Here is a 20923-nt window from a genome sequence, read left to right on the forward strand (position 1 = left end):
ATTTTGCAAATCCAATCCTATGATGGGACATCCATTTCTTCATCACTTGAAAATATAAACAGTTGAATTTTATATAATTTTTTATAAATGTTACAAACATGGTTGTTTTGTTTTGTAATTTCTTGAAAAAAATAGGTTTTAATACAAAATATGTACTTTTTTTTACGTTTAACGTCAATTATCTAAAAATGCATGGAGTCAGATTCTTTTCCATTTTCGCATGTTGTAGATTAGACATGATTTTTACATAATCTTAGGTGTTTGTGTTGTGCCTGCAATCGTTTGAGACACAGAAAACTCTTGAGTTCAGGGTGGGTGTAATTTCAGTCATAGAAATAGAATTCATAGAATGGACATATATATCCCTTCGGATCACTGGAATTTAGCTGGTACATCATTGACATTTAAATTGAATTGAAATTTGAACTTCCAGTTACAACCACAAAGATGGCCGCTGGTCCACCCAATGTTGAATGTCAACTTAAATGGGGATGTCTATTTTATTATCTATATTTATATGATTTCAATAGGTTGTCTATGGAACATTGACAGTGCAATTTAAAATAACTGATATTCCCATTAAAGTCAACATTCTCTGATGTGTGGAACAACCATCTTTGTGCTACCAAATTTTTTAAGTTTAAGACATGCTGTCTCTCAACCTATGGTGGGCACAACACAAACACCTCAGATGATGTTTAATGTATAATTTTTTGGCTAATTGATGTTTAAGGTTAAAAAACAAGAAATGATGAAATAGTTTGACAACCCTGTTTGTAAGCTTTTAAATTATATAAAACTCAACCGTTTATCTTTTACAGTGATGAATACATGGATGTCTCATGGTAGGGTTGGGCACCGCTATCTCCTAAATGTTTTGGCATTCAGGTCCAAGAAGTTACTTTCTGACCACTTCTACCATGGGCAAATATGTATAGAAAGTTTTGTTCAAATCAAAAGGGAGCGGAACAAAAAGTGACTGAAATCAAATTGAACGACCCTATAGTACAGTAAGTGTATTCATCCAAACCACATATCACACCCATTTAAAGTGTTATAAAAACAAGTGCCTCAAACAATAAAGCCTATTTGCAGATTGCTTCTTATATTTTACTGACTGAATGCGCACTGATAGAAGGAGCAACTTAGAGCACTATGACAAAAAACTTTACGCCTTTATGAATGGAAACATTTTGTCACCATCCAGACGGCATCAGAGCCCCTTTGTAAGCATCAGCTGACGACTACGCATGTCGTCATCAGTGGTGTAGGACTTTTATTCAGTATATTCACAGAATGAATTAACATTCACTGGCAATAGAGAAACAATTCGAACTTTTATGTAACATTTAAGAATTATTTTGTTACATTATTTAATATTCCTCATTCCTCCTTCCAAATCTCAACTATTGTCTATCTGTACAGACAATACTGTGTAAGATAACAAGACTTCATCCTGTCGAGTCGTTCGACTCAAAGCCTGATCCTGTAAAGACCGCTAAAGCCTTGCTAAGCAGAACAGCGGTGAGACAATCTTGTAGGAAATCTATTTTAATAACATATATGTATAGGGTGAATAGGGTTTTCTACGCTTGAAAATTGTGTGAGTTCTTACTAGAGAACCAAAGTGGAGTACATTCATTTAAATCTGTCAAACACTATTTAAGATTTTAGTACAATACAACTGACAATGCAAATAGACTGTCAAAGACATTTTGAAATGACAAAATATAGATGAATATAGGTATATCTAAATGTTCATCAACAGCTCATATTGTCACTGATCAGTGTTTTGACTCATTTGTCAAGACATATTTTGAGGGAGAATGTATTTTTTTTTAAAATGTTTAGATCTCTGCTCAAACCACTCAGAGACGGATATAGAAATGGGGCCAGTGTAAAAGCATGACAATCTGAGCCCATTCCGTCTATAAAGTAACCCCTTATTTATCGTCACTTAGTTGAACTGGGAGTATAAATCACCTTATAGGATATATGTCAATGTCATTGATGCCATAAGTAACCATGCATAACAAGCATCACTTTCTCTTCTAATAAACACAAAGTCACATTCTCTCACACTCTCCCCCCTCTCACACACACACATGCACACGCACGTGCAGACACACACACACAAGATCTTTACAGCACGCACACACACACACACACACACACACACACACACACACACACACACACACACACACACACACACACACACACACACACACACACACACACACACACACACACACACACACGCACACACACACAAGATCTTTACAGTACGCGCACACACACACACACACACACAATTTGAAATGGAAACTGTTTGAGATAGGCTTATTACTGTATTATTAAGCAATACAAGAGCAACATGCAGTAAGATGTACACTGTTTAGCACATCATTGGTGTAACTAAAAGAAGAAGAAACAAGGTTGGGGAAGCTTGACAGATTTTTTTTATCTCATTGCAGAAAAAAAGTCTGGCAAAACAAAAGTAAATATATTACACAGACTAAACAAATGTCGGTCTATTATTAAAAGTATTAAAAGCATGTCTGTGTCTAATTATCACAAATGGCTCTGGCTCAACTCTTTCCATCCATCCATCTCCAGAAGTTCAAACGAGAGTGAAATATCTCCAAGAAAACTTTGACTTGGGTGCCACAAGAACTTAACAATGGGCCATGTCATTATCGCTCGAAAATAAAGCCGCTAGCACCTGTCGTTTCCGATGGCACACCTGCCCCCCATTGCCCATGCGCAGTCTATTGGAATACCTTTCAACAATTTCAAGGAAATATGAGCGCATTTGAACAATGGGCTACGCTCATCTCTCCCCCCTCGCTCATTTTGAGTTTGAGTTTATTTTTACAGGGACAGTGCACATTAATCAACGTTTCAGTAAAAGTGCCGGTTTTAGCCAGCCGGCTAATTTTCAACCACAGTCCCTGGGAAGGTTATTAAAAACAATTACAATACAGACAATCATTGAGCAGTGAGCACACGCAGAGCAACATTGGACAAGCAAGACGTAGCATGCAGAAAGATCAAGATAGCACAAAAAGCAACAAGACAAAATCAATAAAAGCAACAAAGTGTTTCCACACCTCACAAGCTACAGACAACTTGGAAAGCGGCAATAGACAACTAGGGATTATGTTCACAAGTCTGATTGGCCTTTAGCCATGTCTTCATGTTTTTTTGTGAAAATGTGATAGGTGGTGCAGTTGTGTGTGTTCCCAGGATCTTTACAGCTCTGAGAGAGAGAGAACGGGCACCATGATGGTAAAAAAAAAAGTTACTAACCCTTTGGATTTGTAATAGGGCTAAGTAACTATTCAAGCAAGTCTATGACTTTTTTTAACCTTTATTTAACTAGGATAGTCAGTTAAGAACAAATTCTTATTTACAATGACGACCTACCTCCGCCAAACCCAGACGACGCTTGGCCAATTGTGCGCCACCCTATGAGACCCCCAATCATGTCAATTAAATTTCTATTCCACGTTGGTTCAACATAATTTAATTGAAATGACGTGGAAAAAACATTGAATCAACCAGTATGTGCCCAGTGGGATAGGCTGCAGATTTAGTCAGATTTGACTTTTCTTAGCAGTTTGGGAGAACTTAGGCAGCAGAGCAGAAGGTTAGGAGAATTAGGTTAAGGTCAGGAAAAGGGTTAGGGTTAGCTAAAATTGAAAATAATAATAATAATAATAAAGACATTTGACAAAAGCTGTTTCCTTCGAGCCATGACCAGGTTGTGTGCGTCTGTGCCAAATATCCCTGTTGTCTCCATAATGTGCACTTTGGACGTTTTTTCCCTCATCAACATTTGCTCGTTCTTGGCACTATCACCACAATAATTATTCCAGGGAAACAGTTTACGCCACTACTAGACGGAAACATTCAAAGAGTAGATCACATTTATCTGATATGATATATATCAGATATTAATAGTGATAAAACCAAGTTTGTAAAAATCAAAACGACTCGCAAGCTTAATACACTGAACGAATAAGAATACACACAACAAAGACCATATACGAGACTTGGAAGGTGTAGCCCACACAGATTCAAAGATAACGGACTTCAGCCTTTGATCAAATCAAACCAAGTCAGACAGCCTTGAAAGTCTTTAGCCTATATGCTAAAAAAAACATTTATTCACAAACAACACATTTAAAAAGACAGTAACTTACTTTTAAAAGTTAGAAATAATCTGTCTGTGATTTACAAGGAGAAAAGTATTCTGCACATCATAACAATGAAGCAACTTTGTCACACTTTAGGTGAAAGAAAACAATTCAGCCTAATAATACCGTAAAAGATAGCTAATGTTGTCTTTCATCAGAATCAATTGTGCTGTTCATCTTTTGATTTGTTTTTTTTTCTGCCCACCAAACGCACGCGACGCAAAAGAACAAGAGGGAGGTATCTGAGGACAAGGTTACTTACCCGCAGATGAAGGGAAAGGCCTTTTTTACTGCTGAAAAAGAATACGGACTATGGAAGCTTCGCCGCGAAACGTTGAATATTATAATTTCTCAGGGAAGGAAGAGTAGGAGTAAAGTGAGTGATGAGCTTGACCGTAGAATATAAAAATAGATATACAAGAGCTATTTTGCTCCGCTCTCTGTCATCTTCTCTCGAGGGGTGAAAGACTGGTGTTGATGTCGTAGCAGCTTGACCGAGGCGCACGCGATGCAGAGCTTCGACGCTCGAGCTCTCCTCCACCAACAAGATTCACTTTAAGACACAGCTGAAGGAAACAGGAAGACGGCGCGTCATAAGCTTGGTGATGTAACGGATCGCACCTACCAATAAGAACCGTCCGTCGTATCCGGAGGAGTACAATGCACTGAACTTGACCGAGGAACGGGACTTCAACAGACTAAAAAATATCTTATTTTGTTTACAAATGAATGATTTAATATGTAAGAAAATCTAATTTAGAAGTAGCTTATGGCATTGTAATACTGTCAATAGGCCTAATGTTTGCATGAACATTCATTTCATGGACATGTTATTGTGAATATATGATAATAGCACATTTTTAAGGCACAACATTTATATTTTAAATGTCATGAACACGTGTTTATGTAATTTTAACTCGTGTTTAACGGTATCCTTTAAAGACACACATTCCTCACAAATTTTACGCAACATTGTTTCATTTAGTTTTTTATTTCCAAGTTTGCCATTCGATAAGAGATGAATTGTCGTGTCTCAATTAGGCTTATTGAGTTGTGTTTAGTGCAACATTATCCTTGTAACAACGATAAGATTAACTTTGTGAGTCTCCTGAGTCCAGGGGTTGAACGTGACTGCGCGCAGGGGCTCAGAAAGGCATGGTGTCGATATATCACTACCCTGGTTTGATTTACCGACCACAGACGAACACGCTAAGGTTTGAATACACCATATCATGGAAATGTTATTATGTTATTGCCTGATAACACTGGCCAGAGTCATTTCAAATACGAGTTTATGTTACATTTGATTTAATTCACAGGTATTTCTGTCACGGAGTGAGACAAAATTCCATCCCTCTGTTTCACTGCATATTAGGCTAATACTATATTTACAACTGAGCAAACATCAATGTGTATCTTTTAGTATAGTCTATGCATTTAAGTGGTCAATTCAGATGATCAATTATAGGCTACTTAATCCTCACATTTTATGTTTTATATTTGGCATTTGGGCAATTAGTTACGGCGTTCAGTTTGCAAGAGGTTTGCTGCAGAAAGTTTTCATTTTGTCCTTTGGAATTCTTGGCCTTACTTTTTACCCTCTGTATATTTTTATTTAAGACACCTGTAACAACTAACCAGCACCTAATCAACTGAATAGGCATATTATCCACTTCAACATATTTGTGATTTATAGACTAGTGAATTTCAGTGTACAATTTCCACGCGTGTTTGAAGTAGATTGCTAAAATGTAAATGTAATATCTGAACCGGTTATCTGTAAAATAATCTAATGTCATTAGCCCTAGTTCCATATGTGTTCATAGTAAGTATAAATAGAGGCTAAATGTCCTCCATAAATTAAAATATAGGTTATATATTTTAAACAAATGTGTGAATAGCATTATTTGTTATTTTGATATATGATTTCTAATGGTTTATTAAGTCGTGTGTTGAAACATTTTTCAACAGGCTCCTCTTTATGCCGAATATTTTTTCAGAGCGTCCATGACCCTCATTCTGCAACATTAATTTATAATGGACGCTATACCACGTTATACACTCACTGTAAAGGGGTTACTGTGAATTTGACAGTAGCTTACAGGCAGCTCGATGGAAAGTAAAATTCAGTATTTCATATTACAGTACACCTACTGCAATATAAAGATAGTATCAAAGAAAGTACTGTCTAATGACACACATTACAATGCCTAAAATTGACCGTAGTATACAGTAAAAAAGTAAATGCTACCGTAATTGAAATGAATTAATTCATGACATTCATTGAGGGGAGGGGTTTATATTAAGTATTTTACTGTAATTACAAGGGATTGGTGCGAGCAGGTTGGCTGCTAGGTAAAGTGTTTACACATTACGGTATATGAATGATATATATCACTTGCACTTCTAGAGGCCTTAATATAGGCTTCCAAACTGGCAGTGGCTACAGGGCAAACAGACCAAAAGGACATGGCAAAATGCATGACAAAACCATTAAAGGTTAAAGACTTGCTGCCACTCCAATTTGTCCCCTATACAAATTGATGGGGCACTATAAATCCACATTGGATTTAAATCGGTCAGATTCTCACGTGCCTCTTACAAGGCACGCCTCAAAATATGTTAATGAGCCATACACAACAATACCATGCACCAACTAGTGGTCAAAAGGTTTTCGTTGCTCCAAAGATTTGATATGTCAGTGTACCATATTCTGTTGGATGGAATTAAAGTACCATTCGTAATACAGCAGCAATTATTTCCCCACCCACAACATTTTCCCACAATGCACCATAATTTACAGTATGTTGCAGTAAACCGTTTCAGAGTATTTTACTCTTGATAATACCTCATATGTACCTACAATTTGCAGTTTTCCGTTACAGTGTAGACTACTTCTTATTGTGGCTGATGCTACTTTCACATGCACTGATATCACTGTTAATACGATTTCATAGGAATCAGGAATGTGGCTATCCATCAATGTGAAGACATATGTCCCCTGAATTTCATTTTTCTAGATGAGCTTTAAACATAAGTGTAAATTGTTATTATTGTTATCATCATCATGTATCCTATGTCTAATGCTTATGAAAATAAACAGGCATTTATCAGCTGAGACTGGGCTATCTTGAATCAAATAGGCTCTAAATTACACCTATTTTTATGGAGTTAGAGTTGTTGTTTTTTAAACCCTTAGCTGAAAAGTTTCAGTCCACTTTTTTCAGTCCATTATGCCTGCTATAACAAAACTATCCGTGACATAAACAGGATTATGATGTGCTTAATGAGAAGTCTTGTGATTTTCCTATGTCTTTCTGTCAAATGCCAAAAAGGAAAGGCGCGTCTCTTTTCCATGTCGCAAGCAAGTGTTTTTGAGGACGAATAAATTGCAACGAAGTCAGCAAATTTAGTGTCTGGAGTCTCTTTTTTCAATGCAGGTGTCCCGGTCCCCGCTCCCCAACTCGGCCAGTTCATTTGGCTTCATCTCCCCATGGTGCCCTCGGTGCATACACTCCATGGAAAAACAGTCCGGGACATTAAAGAGACTGTGTTTGGAAAAGGAAGACTCGGATGAGGTGTAGCGGAAACGTGTTCGTTAACACTGGCACCTCTTATCTCGGTCCATTCCAGATGGATCAACCAACACTATTTATTTCAGACTCATTTTCGCTTTCTGTAGAGTGCGCCGCATCACCACTTTGATGCTGCAAGGCTTATAAATTGCGCATTACGCGCTGGTGTGTGCTTTATTGACATATTTATTATGGTTTAAGTTGGTGTATCGACACGGGAGGAGGCATTAAGGGAGAGGGTGACAACATGATTTTCTCTGAGCGGTTTTATTAACGTAATTTTTAACCATAATCTGCTGGCCAGTCATGGTAATAGGCGCGCGCACAAACCGGGCAGGCAGGCATTCCACAGTGCTGAGGTGGGTCACTGGCCTATTTCCCTCCTCACTTTGGCCCAACAATGGGCCTAAAGAGGGAAACAATTTGGATGGTGATTAATTACAATAAGAATAATTAATTTATAACATTATTATACTATTTATAATAACAATAAGTATTATTATTATGCTATTACAGACACAATTTCACCGAACATCACTTCGTGTAATTATGTCGTATTTTTATTTCACTCTATGGATATTGTTATTATTGTATTATGTAATGCTAATTCAAATGTAATCTATTCCACTATTAATAAAATGAAATCAAAGATTATTGGCCCATACACAGATGTGCAGATGTTATCGCAGGTGCAGCGAAATGCTTGTCTTTCTATAATATCAGAAGGAACAATGTCAGAGTCTGGAATCATAAGAAACGTGTAGCCTTTTCATACACATTCCCCAGAATCTCAGTGCATGAATGTCAACCGGCTTATAACACAAAAACAAACTAAGCCAGTGCAATATGATTTCCCAAGTAACTACCTATCATGCCATTATTCTCCCGGGTGGCGCAGTGGTCTAACTGCGCCACCAGAGTCTCTGGGTTCACGCCCAGGCTCTGCCGCAGCCGGCCGCGACCGGGAGGTCCGTGGGGCGACGCACAACCCGGGTCCGGGTTAGGGAGGGTTTGGCCGGTAGGGATATGTGGATATTGTAAAGTGTAAAGTGTATATTGTAAAGTGGTTGTTCCACTGGATATCATAAGGTGAATGCACCAATGCGCCACCAGAGTCTCTGGGTTCACGCCCAGGCTCTGCCGCAGCCGGCCGCGACCGGGAGGTCCGTGGGGCGACGCACAACCCGGGTCCGGGTTAGGGAGGGTTTGGCCGGTAGGGATATGTGGATATTGTAAAGTGTAAAGTGTATATTGTAAAGTGGTTGTTCCACTGGATATCATAAGGTGAATGCACCAATTTGTAAGTCGCTCTGGATAAGAGCGTCTGCTAAATGACTTAAATGTAAATGTAATTATTCTTAGAATCAGGCTATCAACATAAACAGACAAAAGTATGTGTGGAAGTTGCCTGTTAATAAGCACCTATGCTTACAAATCCCTCAATCAGATGATTGTCTGACCACAACGCTCCACGCTTTTCACAAGACACAGTTGTCAGAAAAATTATCAGAGAGAGATGGAGGAGAGTGAGAGAGTGAGTGAGAGATTGAGGGGGAAATAGAGGTGCTATTTGTGAAAATACAGGCAGAGAGAGGTAAGACTAAAAGCTGTTTTGTTCCAGAGAGGTTTTGTGTCCTTGGAAAAAAAACTAATTGTTTCAAGAGAAGAGAGGAGAGGAGACGGTAGCGAGGAATGAGTGGGAGACATTACTTCTAAGAGGAAAATGTAGGATTATTCGGTTGTTATCTGTGTCTATAGGCTGTGTTTACACAGGCAGCCCAATTCTGATTTTATGCCAATAATTAGTCTTTTGCCCAATCATATATTTTGTCAAAAAGTAGGCAGATGATCAGAATTGGGCTGCCTGTGTAAACACAGCCTATACCTCTGGATATACCGGAGAGATATCTACCTCCTCAAAATGACTAGTCAAACGAATTGTCCACATTATGATTAAATGGCACAATGACAGTGAGACTGTGGTTTGTGGCGCCTCTCTCGTTTTCCTTTTGACGACTGACTGGCAGAGTTATACCAGAGTTGGTACTGTGCTTTTCTACCAGGCCAGCCATGCCCCAAATCACACAGTGCCCCTCCTCAGGCATTGGCATTGGTGGTGAATACAGGAGGGTAGGCGTAGCACTGTATGGGGTTTGGGAGGGTTTGGTTGTGTTTTGGGGTCCTCAATTGCTGGATACTGTAACCAAGGCCTATTTCATGATGAATAATCCAATCCGAGGTCTCTCCAAATCTTCTCTAAAGGAGTGGGACACATTTTGTCTTTTAAAAACACACGCACACACATTTACATTTTAGTCATTTAGCAGACTGTCACGTTCTGACCTTAGTTCCTTTTTTATGTCTTTATTTTAGTTTGGTCAGAGCGTGAGTTGGGGTGGGCATTCTATGTTGTTTTTCTATGTTTTGTTCTATGGTTATATTTCTATGTGTTTGGCCTAGTATGGTTCCCAATCAGAGGCAGGTGTCAGTCGTTGTCTCTGATTGGGAGCCATATTTAGGTAGCCTGTTTTCCTTTGTGTTTTGTGGGTGGTTGTTTCCTGTGTCTGTGTTTTCACCATACGGGACTGTTTCGTTTTCGTTTTGTATCATTCACGTTGTTATTTTTGTATTCTTAGTGTTCAGTTATTAAATTGAATATGGACACTTACCACGCTGCGCTTTGGTCCTCACCTCATTCCAACGACAAGCGTTACACAGACGCTCTTATCCAGAGCAACTTACAGTAGAAATTAGGGTTAAGTGCTTTGCTCAAGGGCACATCGACAGATTTTTCGGAAATTCTAAATAGCGACCTTTCGGTTAGTGGCCCAACCAACCACTAGGCTCCCTGCCACCCACAGGTAGCATGTCAAATTGTGTTGGCAATTTGACATGTTACCTGTTGATAAGAGTTAAAACTTCTTCAGGATCGGTGTCCCGTCCACGGGACGGTTGAGCTTACGTAGGCTAATGCGATTAGCATGAGGTTGTAAGTAACAAGAACATTTCCCAGGACATAGACATATCTGATATTGGCAGAAAGCTTAAATTATTGTTAGTCTAACTACACTGTCCAATTCACAGTAACTATTACAGTGAAAGAATACCATGCTATTTTTTGTGGAGAGTGCACAATTTTGAACTTGAAAAGTTATTAATTAACAAATTAGGCACATTTGGACAGTCTTGATACAAACATTTTAACAGAAATGCAATGGTTCATTGTATCAGTGGCCAAAATCCACCTATTGGCCAAAATCTAAATTGCACCTGGCCTGGAATTATACATTATGGCCTTTCTCTTGCATTTCAAAGATGATGGTACAAACAAATAAACGTTTTTTCTTTGTATTATCTGTTACCAGATCTATTGTGTTATATTCTCCTACATTCCTTTCACATTTCCACAAACTTCAAAGTGTTTCCTTTCAAATGGTACCAAGAATATGCATATCCTTGCTCTAGGGCCTGAGCTACAGGCAGTTAGATTTTGGTATGTCATTTTTAGGTGAAAATTGAAAAAAAGGGGCGGATCCTTAAGAGGTTTTAGGTAATAATGGGGAATAACGTGCTATAGCCTAAGAAAAAATTAACACAATCTCGTATCTGGAGAAGTGTCATGTTATTTTGATACCATGACTTCCAGTTCAGAAAACATGTCTTGGAAATAATGCGCAATTAAAACAATGCTCACTGAAGCTGTAACAAACATGGGCTTCAATCAAACCTTCATTAAAATTGCAGATGTTTTCTAAACATCTTAATTGGTCTTACAAAGATCTACTTTATATCTTCGGCTGTTCTATGAGCTACAACTGCAGCTAGAATTGCAAGTGTTCATCTCAATTCTGGTTTTCAGATTTTGGCACTACAGGAAGCTTTTACACACACAGTCGTGTGTCTCTTTAGCCTAACCTTAAAATGCATAATAATAAATCGACATGGTAGATGAAAAAAAAAAGAAAACAACAACTGTTATCAGAGGGTGGGTTAAGTCAAAGAGAATCTATGCCAGGGAGGCAGCGGACCGAAGCGCACTGCGCGCCTTGGAGGTGCTTCGGCAGAGACACGCTCTGAAATGCCCTGGAACTACATTAAACCCAGCCGACATCCTTAAAACAAACAATGGCACCATGGAATAGGGGTTTATAGTGCTCAAAGTCAAAGAGCCCCCTCAGCACTTTCTCTTTCAGTCTCTGTCTGCCTGTATCCCCTCCTCTGTTCTCTCTTTCCCTCTCTGAAGCACACCGAGAGGGACTCTTCCTGGGATTACACGCAACTCTCATGTCATTGAAAACATGCACAGCACCCACAGGAGAGATCGACATTGTTCATATTGACTTTTCAACTCAAATATATCACTTTTGTGGCTAAACATGCGCTGCTAGGGTAGGCGAAACAAATCTTACTATCAGGAATTAAAGTAAGACCCAAGTGCAGACTGTGTGAAGTAACAATGTTTATTGAAACCACAGGGGCAGGCAAACGACAGGTCATGGCAGGCAGGGGTTGATAATCCAGAGCAGAGGCCAAGGTACAGGACGGCAGGCGGGTACTGGGTCAGGACAGGCAAAGGTCAAAAACCAGGAGGACGAGAAAAAAGAGACTAGAGAAAAACATCTGAGACAAAACGCTGGTAGGCTTGAACAAACAAGACAAACTGGCAGCAGACAGACCGAAAACACAGGTATAAATACACAGGGGATAATGGGGAAGATGGGCGACACCTGGAGGGGGGGGGGTGGAGACGGAGGGGGGTAGAGACAAGCACAAGGACAGGGACCAAAAACATTTCCCCCTGGTTTTACCCCTAAAGCATGGTTTTACTATGGGCCTATTGCAGATTGCAAAGACATGATCAACCATCTCCGCCAGTGAACCATATGATTATTAAGGCATTATAAGTGCCCAGTTCCGCACTGCCTCCATCTGCGTGCCTGCCTTGGTGTGTCAAAGCTGCTCCATAGAGGAGTGTTTAGGGATGGCTTTGGGCGCACAGCGGGGATATAAACACTGGGCTTCCATCTTTTCCATACCCACCCACCTCCGGGACCTCAGCTGCTGTATTTCGTATTTAACTGTTTTCACCATGTCTGTCATGTGCCCACACCAGTAAGCCCCTGCACGGGCAAACGTGTGTCAGAGATAGAAAAAATGCTCAGCGGGCGGCGGTCTGCTTTCGCTCTTGGGATCCTCAGTAATTATATTTGTTGGCGGGGAGGTAAATCCCCGGGGGTGTTGTATTCGCTTCGCCATATCATAAAACCACATTACAAGGAAATGCTAAGATATTCTACAATAACAGAAGCAAGGGTGTTAAAATCAAAGAGAAGCCATATTAAAACTAACAACACTTTATGGAAAATACATTCACTTTCATCTAATGGCATACTAGACTGGTACAGTAACCCATACACAAACTAACCCACCCACACACATGCCCACACACACACATGCCCCCCCACACACACCTTCCTCAGGGTTGCCGGAAGATTTCTTCAAGAGTATGGTCTGTTAACTGTTATCTTAACCATTTGCACCCCCTCTTCTAGTTGACATATACCCATGACCTTTGAGCTCATGTGTGGATGTTTGGGCTAGCTATCAGCAGGCCTCTAGACTGGAGTGTCCTATCATCCATGACCTTTTTTGACCTCTCAGTGACCTTTCAAACCGATAACATTGTAGAGTCTTGGAGGGGTCATGTAAACACCAACACACACAGCTACAGTGCATTGCAAAAGTATTCATCCCCCTTGGCGTTTTTACTATTTTGTTGCATTACAACCTGTAATTTTAATAGATTTTAATTTGGATTTCATGTAATGGACATACACAAAATTGTCCAAATTGGTGAAGTGAAATTAAAAAATGTATTGTATAAAAAAAAAAAAAAGGAAAAGTGGTGTATGCATATGTATTCACCCCCTTTGCTATGAAGACCCTAAATAAGATCTGGTGCAACCAATTACCTTCAGAAGTCACATAATTAGTTTAAAAAAAGTCCACCTGTGTGCAATCTAAGTGTCACATGATCTGTCACATGATCTCAGTATATATACACACCTGTTCTGAAAGGCTCCAGAGTCTACAACACCACTAAGCAAGAGACACCACCAAGCAAGCGGCACCATGAAGACCAAGGAGCTCTCCAAAGAGGTCAGGGACAAAGTTGTGAAGTTCAGATCAGGGTTGGGTTCTAAAAAAATATCAGAAACTTTGAACATCCCACGGAACACCATTAAATCCATGATCAAAAATGGAAAGAATATGGCACCACAACAAACCTGCCAAGAGAGGGCCGCCCACCAAAACTCATGGACCAGGCAAGGAGGACATCAATCAGAGAGGCAAAAAAGAGACCAAAGATAACCCTGAAGAAACTGCAAAGCTCCACAGCGGAGATTGGAGTATCTGCCCATAGGACCACTTTAAGCCGTACACTCCACAGAGAAGCCGTACTTCTCCAAACATATGGAAGAAGGTACTCTGGTCAGATGAGACTAAAATTGAGATTTTTGACCATCAAGGAAAACACTACACCTGGTGCAAACCCAACACCTCTCATCACCCCGAGAATACCATCCCCACAGTGAAACATAGTGGTGTCAGCATCATGCTGTGGGGATGTTTTTCATTGGCATGGACTGGGAAACTGGTCAGAATTGAAGGAATAATGGATGGCGCTAAATACAGGGGAATTCTTGAGGGAAACCTGTTTCAGTCTTCCAGAGATTTGAGACTGGGACGGAGGTTCACCTTCCAGCAGGACAATGACCCTAAGCATACTGCTAAAGCAACACTCGAGTGGTTTAAGGGGAAACATTTAAATGTATTTGAATGGCCTAGTCAAAGCTTAGACCTCAATCCAATTGAGAATCTGTGGTATGACTTAAAGATTGCTGTACACCAGCGGAACCCATCCAACTTGAAGGAGCTGGAGCAGTTTTGCATTGGAGAATGGGCAAAAATCCCAGTGGATGTGTGCCAAGCTTACACAGACATACCCCAAGAGACTTGCAGCTGTAATTGCTGCAAAAGGTGGCTCTCCAAAGTATTGACTTTGGGGGGGTGAATAGTTATGCACGCAGAAGTTGTCTTTTTTTTCTAATTTCTTTATTTTTTCACCCCAAAAAAGATTTAGCATCTTCAAAGTGGTAGGCATGTTGTGTAAATCAAATGATACAACCCCCCCCAAAAAATCTATTTTAATTCCAGGTTGTAAGGCAACAAAATAGGAAAAATGCCAATGGGGTGAATACTTTCTCTAGCCACTGTATAGTCACATACATGCACAAACTAGCCAATAGTATGTTCTACATTGATTGCACTTGTTGATTTAGATTGAGATTGAGATCCCAATTTGCCGACGTCTATGTCGACAGCTAGTCTTGTGGTCTGACACATAACCAAAAATACATCACAGACAAAAATACTTTACAATTTACAGGCATGTAAAAACATTAACACAGACATCATAGACTTACACTCATTCATACATTACTACATATACATATGCCTTAACTAGGTCAATTTGGTAAGGCATTTTGATGTGAGGTGTTGTTTTATTTGTTTTTGAAAGCAAATTTAACTGTTTGCTTGAGTAATTTGAGAAGGAAGGAAGTTTCATGTGATCATGGCTCTATATAATACTGTGTGTTGCCTTACATTTATTCTGTTTTGAAGTATATGTAATTTGACTATACAGACAAATTTTGCATTTTTAACACAATATTTCATACTTCAAGCCAAGAAAAACGGACATGTATACTGTTGACATTAGCCCTGTTCTGGGCCAGCTCCAACTTTTCTAGGTCCTTCTTTGCAGCACTTGACCAATCCACAGGGCAAAACTAGAGCCTGCAGGACTTGTTTGGTTGACTGTGGTGTTAAAAATGCTTGGTGCACATCAATTTAATTATGCATAAAAACATATATATTTTCTGTTTTTGTTCCAATGGCAATGACCGTAATCATCTGATCATATACTGTAATGAACTAAATTTGTACCGAATATGCTGTACTCTGTTTTCAATATTCTATCTCTTAATGTGATGCCATTTTCTGTGCTGTGTTTTAATTCATCAGAGCCCTGCCTCATCCATTCTCAGTTGGGCTATGTATAAGTACACTTTAGCTACAGGTTACAGCAGCTCACGGACCACAAAGCTGCTTCCTTCAAAACACACACGCACGCACGCACGCACGCACGCACACACACACACACACACACACACACACACACACACACACACACACACACACACACACACACACACACACACACACACACACACACACACACACACACACACACACACACACACACACACACATAGAGCGCTGTGCACACACAGACATGCACATACATACACTTAGATACACAAACACGCACACACTCCCTGTGTTTTCAAAGACTTCCCTGTGGATAGAGGCGTCTGCCAGCGCAGCCATAAATCACGTTGAGACTGGTGTGGAGGGCACCGTGCACCTTGTCCACGCCGCCCACACTATAGCGCTAAATAAACCATAACATCCTGCCTCTCGTGCCGCCCGACACACCAAACTCGACCCAGGAGGAGCGCATGATGAACCCCACTCTCCCCCTCCTCTCTCTCCTTTCCCCTCCCTCCCTCCCTCCCTCCCTCCCTCCCTCCCCTCTTTCGCTGGCATCGGTGTCTGGGCTGACACACATTGGGGATTGCTTCAGCTCGCCTCTTTCGCACGTTGGCCCTCTTCCGCGTGTTTAGAGGTCACTCTTTTTCCCATTCCAACGACTTCCTGCTTCAAGAGATGGTCAGAAAATAGCAGGAAGTGAGCACTTAACGTGAGGATGGCGACTCCCTCTTCCTGTCGTGTGCCTGGTTGGGCTCAGGTGTGTTGGACACACTACACTCACTACCTGAGGGTGGGTTCGTCCCCCTTCCACTAAAACACTCCACTCTCAGAGGAAGTATAATGTTTCTGGAATGCGATGTGTTGCGTAGCAAATGCAGGTTTTATGACCTGGCCATATAAAAAGAGAGGGTGTGAGCCAGGCTCATAGTGGACGTTCCCCCACTAAGAGACAATAAAACTAACAAAGAAAAAAGAAGCCATTGTTGGGTAAAAATGTAATTGTTTCCCTTGATTTTGATATAATGCAGGGCGAAGCAAATCAAACAACCCACCCTAACCCTCCCTGTCTCTGTCTTTCTCTCTCAAGCTGTCTGTTACTTCTGTGACAATCTGTGCAGTGTATGTGTGTAAGTGTTTGTGCACGTTACAGCTTCCCCATACCTCCATGTCACAGACATTGTTTAACCTGGCTATATATGACCTACAGTCATAACACCTGTGCATCATTCTAGATACATTGGCACGGATCCATCCGGGAATTTTCATTACGCACACCTGGCCCCTATTCCCAGTGATTAGTAATTGTACCAGTGTGCCCTTGGTTTACCATTGTCCTGTCGATTATTGTTACAATGTCCATTGGTGCGTGTGAGTACCTGTGCTGTGTGTTTTGGCTTTCGTGCCATTGTGGATTGTGCAGATGATTACGGATCTCGTTCCCGTGTGTTAATCATTGTGCTCGTGTGTTATTTATTAGAGGTACTCCTCACTCTTTTGTTTGAGTTTCTACCCTGTGTTTTTGTACAGTGTTTGTTTGGTCTTCGTCTCCGAGCCTTTACATGGCATGCCCTAATTTTTATTGTAAATAAAAACCCTTTTACGCATTCCTGCGCCTGTCTCCCGAATGATTCATACCAACGTGACATACATGGTCTAATTTGATCTGCTGTTAAGAATAAATTGAACCTGACACATCCATGTGTCTTAAGCAGTTTTGTCATGGAACATGATATAAATCAGGCAGTTCATTTTGACTTTTAAATGTAGTTATTTTTTCAGATGTTATTTGCCTGGTATTTATTGAAATATTTATTTAGCTAAAATAAAGAAGAGAGAAAGTAATTGGTAGATACACATTTTACAAAGTTATTTCTAAGAAAAGATCAGATAAGTCATGAACTGTAAAATAAACTGTAACCAAATGTTGACAATGATATTGTTTGACATTTGTTGAAGTAGCTGTTAAGTGACTGTTAGGTGATATTAAAATTGGAACCCCCAATCGTCTTCTGGGTCTTTTAATTAAAGGGAAGACAAACAGGCCCTCTGGGTATTCCTGATCCTCTTGGTTTTCCTTGAATGAATCTCCTTTTCCTCTCCGGAAGTTTATCCTGTTCTGCCGGCTTGTCAGAGTTCAGTCCCAAAGGAAAGTGAAAGGGGCTTTTTTTCAGACGCTGACTTGTGAAGAGGACAGCGGGAAGCAATGCAAGTGTGTGTGTGTGTGTCCCGGCTAAGGGTTTATTTTCAGTATGGAGACACTATGATTCCTACACATTCAGCACGACCTCTGTGTCACATGTCCGTGCATTCAGTGTCACCTCCTTTTGCAGAAATAATTCTCATACAAAATATGCATCCTATCCTTTCTCCCCATCCATCTCTCCCTCCATTCACCGCCTCTTTTGTGTATCCAGGAGAAAAAAAACTAAATGTGTCCCTGTCAAGTGATAGCCTTTTATCTGAGCTCTAAACAACCAGACTAGTCTTATTCTATTTTCTCTCCATCTCAGTCTGAGTGCTCCACGCTCTGACCCACTCTATGTTCCACCCAAAGAATATCTCAGTAAAACAGAGGGGGGAAGTGAGAGAGAGAGAGAGCACATGATGAGAAGAAAATAAAAGGTAAGAGGGAGAGACTGAGAAAGAAATGAGACAAAGCTGAACAGTGCGGGATGGGGAGAAAGAGAGGAGAGTATTGAGATTGGTAGCGGGAGAGAGGGAGAGAGAGAGGGGGAGAGATGTTGGGGGGAGCATATATGTCCATCTGCTCTGATGATCTCACTCCAAGAGCTTCTGGCATGGCCCTTTCCACCATGACAACATGGCCTCAGTAGCCCCAGCAACTCCAGAGGACCCAGGGACCAGCACCGTCTTGACCCAGATCAGGAGCATCATTCTGGGCTAACAGACTAGAGTTCTGAGATTATCAGGGGCGCAAGTTTGGTTTTAGAAGTGTGTGTGTGTGTGGGGGGGGGGGGGGGGCATACATTTTTTTTAAATAAAGTTCTGATTGTCTTCAAGACATCCTCTATGTCAAACTTCAGCCAGACCACCCAGCCAACCCGAGCCGCCTACACCCCGACCCCCACCAGTCTAGTCAATAACTCAACACAACTTCCTCCCTATCTTTTATTTATGTCTCAAGGGAAAGGTTTCAAAAACAAAAGTTGAATGAAAACAAACATTAACTCACAGAAACATCACATCCTCCATATAATTCGTATCATGGGCCTAAAAGTACTGTAGAGCTCTTTTTGCAGGACATGCGTGTCACGACAGAGATGATTGTGCGCAGGTCCCAACAGAGATCATTGTGGCGCGGTCAGACAGATGACTTTGGGATGAAAATATTTTTGCTGTCCCACAGATTATTTTGAAACAGTCCTCTTTTTGCATTGTATATGTTTAATACATATTGTATTAAAAGCACATATTTTTCCGCATTATTCACACACTTAGAATTCACTGCTTCAACTCAAGTAGCCTACCTCTCCTAGTTGGGCGTGAGAGTTCAAGTGTGCCTAGAATGTGTGGTCTCATTGAAATAGAGTAGGCTGCCTACATGGGTGGAGAATCACGTGGCAGTTAACTTGAATATGAAATTAACTTAAACATGATTAGACTGTAGTTTACTACAGTGTCTGTAAATAAATATTGATAATGAAAAGAAGTGAAGGGCGCTCAACCAACTTGAGTCGAAGTGCAATCAAAAAACTTAATCATAATCACAACGCTCACATAGGTTAGGCTAGTATAGTGGATTACACATTTATTTGTCTCTGCATGGAAATTGTCCTCCTAACCTAAAAGGTAGGCTATATCCTATAGGACTATGCAAAACGAAGCAAGCGTCACTGTCTCAATTAAATAGAGTAGGCTACAGCCTATGCATGCATGGGCGGAGAAGCACGGAACACACCAATAACGTAACGTTGACATACTGACGAATACAAATCACATTGCACTGAAAAAACGTCAGAATATCAATCTTCAATCGTTTGGCTGATGGTTTCATCGTTTGATTCAGGTCTAGTTCGATTGAGGCAAAAATAATAGCGAATGTAAGCCAACTTTTGGCCAGCTCTCTCTCTAACGGTACATCAAGTGGCAAAAGCTTGTCAAGTGAATTTACTTCTGAAACGTGACAAAACAAAGGCTACAAAACATGTCCATACAAACAACTGCTGTTAGATAGTAATAATCGCCACCTGATATCGCTATCTGACAGATGACCAGAGGCTAGATCTAACCTGGCTGTGGTAGCTACTAGCTGGCGTAGCTTATTCATTCACCTCAGTCGAGTAGGAATTAAACATTAGCTAATGTTACGGCAGTTACAATACTAGCTCAGCACTGTAAACAGTAGTTTCATTTTCTTTCCTGTTGAGTTAAAAAAAAGCACACTGTTGCCATGTTTTGTATCACATTCCAATTATAAAACTGGAGGGGACAAAAATGCTATTTCAGAATGTGGGGGGGGACATGCCCCCGTTCCCACTGAAAGTTGCGCCCCTGGAGATTGTCATATGGTCACTGAGGCAGAGAGTGAAAATAAAGTGGACAGCGCTTAGCTAAACATGATCCTTTCAGAGGAAAGGATGGAGAGGGAGTAACAAAGGAAAAAGGAGATGGAAAAGAGGCAAGACATGGAGAGAGGTGGTGGGTATATAGAGGGGGAGATAGCAACAATAGTAAGTGAGAGAGTTGATAATAAAGTGCGTGGGAGAAAGAGGGTTAAAAAAGGCTAAAAGGCAGCGTTAAAGGCCTTACAGAGCCTGCCGAGGGCACTGGGATCACTGCGGTCACTGGGCCACCTATCACAGAGGCCTGGGAGGGACAAAAGGCCCGGGGGTTTTCTTTAAACAAGAGCCAGGGGTGGAAGGTACAGTACAGCAGGACTTCAATTAATAATGGCAATAGTGGAAGAGTTTGGGGTTTAATTACTGATTGAGAAAATCATTTGGTTACTAATATGGTGAGTGAACCATGACTGTACATGTGTTGGATTGGGAGTGTGAGAGAGAAAAA

The 20923-nt window shown here is 40.6% G+C and overlaps 1 protein-coding gene across 1 annotated transcript in view; it reads right to left on the bottom strand.

Moving 5' to 3' along the window:
* prox1a (prospero homeobox 1a) overlaps nt 1-4777 on the bottom strand; it is a 40728-nt gene extending 35951 nt beyond the window's left edge. The window contains exon 1 of the mRNA XM_038968167.1: nt 4465-4777. The gene's annotated coding sequence lies outside the window, so the exon portion shown is untranslated. The remainder of the gene's footprint in view (nt 1-4464) is intronic.
* Between the last annotated feature and the right edge of the window lie 16146 nt (nt 4778-20923).

Source organism: Salvelinus namaycush, chromosome 29, assembly GCF_016432855.1.
Source record: "Salvelinus namaycush isolate Seneca chromosome 29, SaNama_1.0, whole genome shotgun sequence".
NCBI classification, from domain to species: Eukaryota; Metazoa; Chordata; class Actinopteri; order Salmoniformes; family Salmonidae; genus Salvelinus; species Salvelinus namaycush.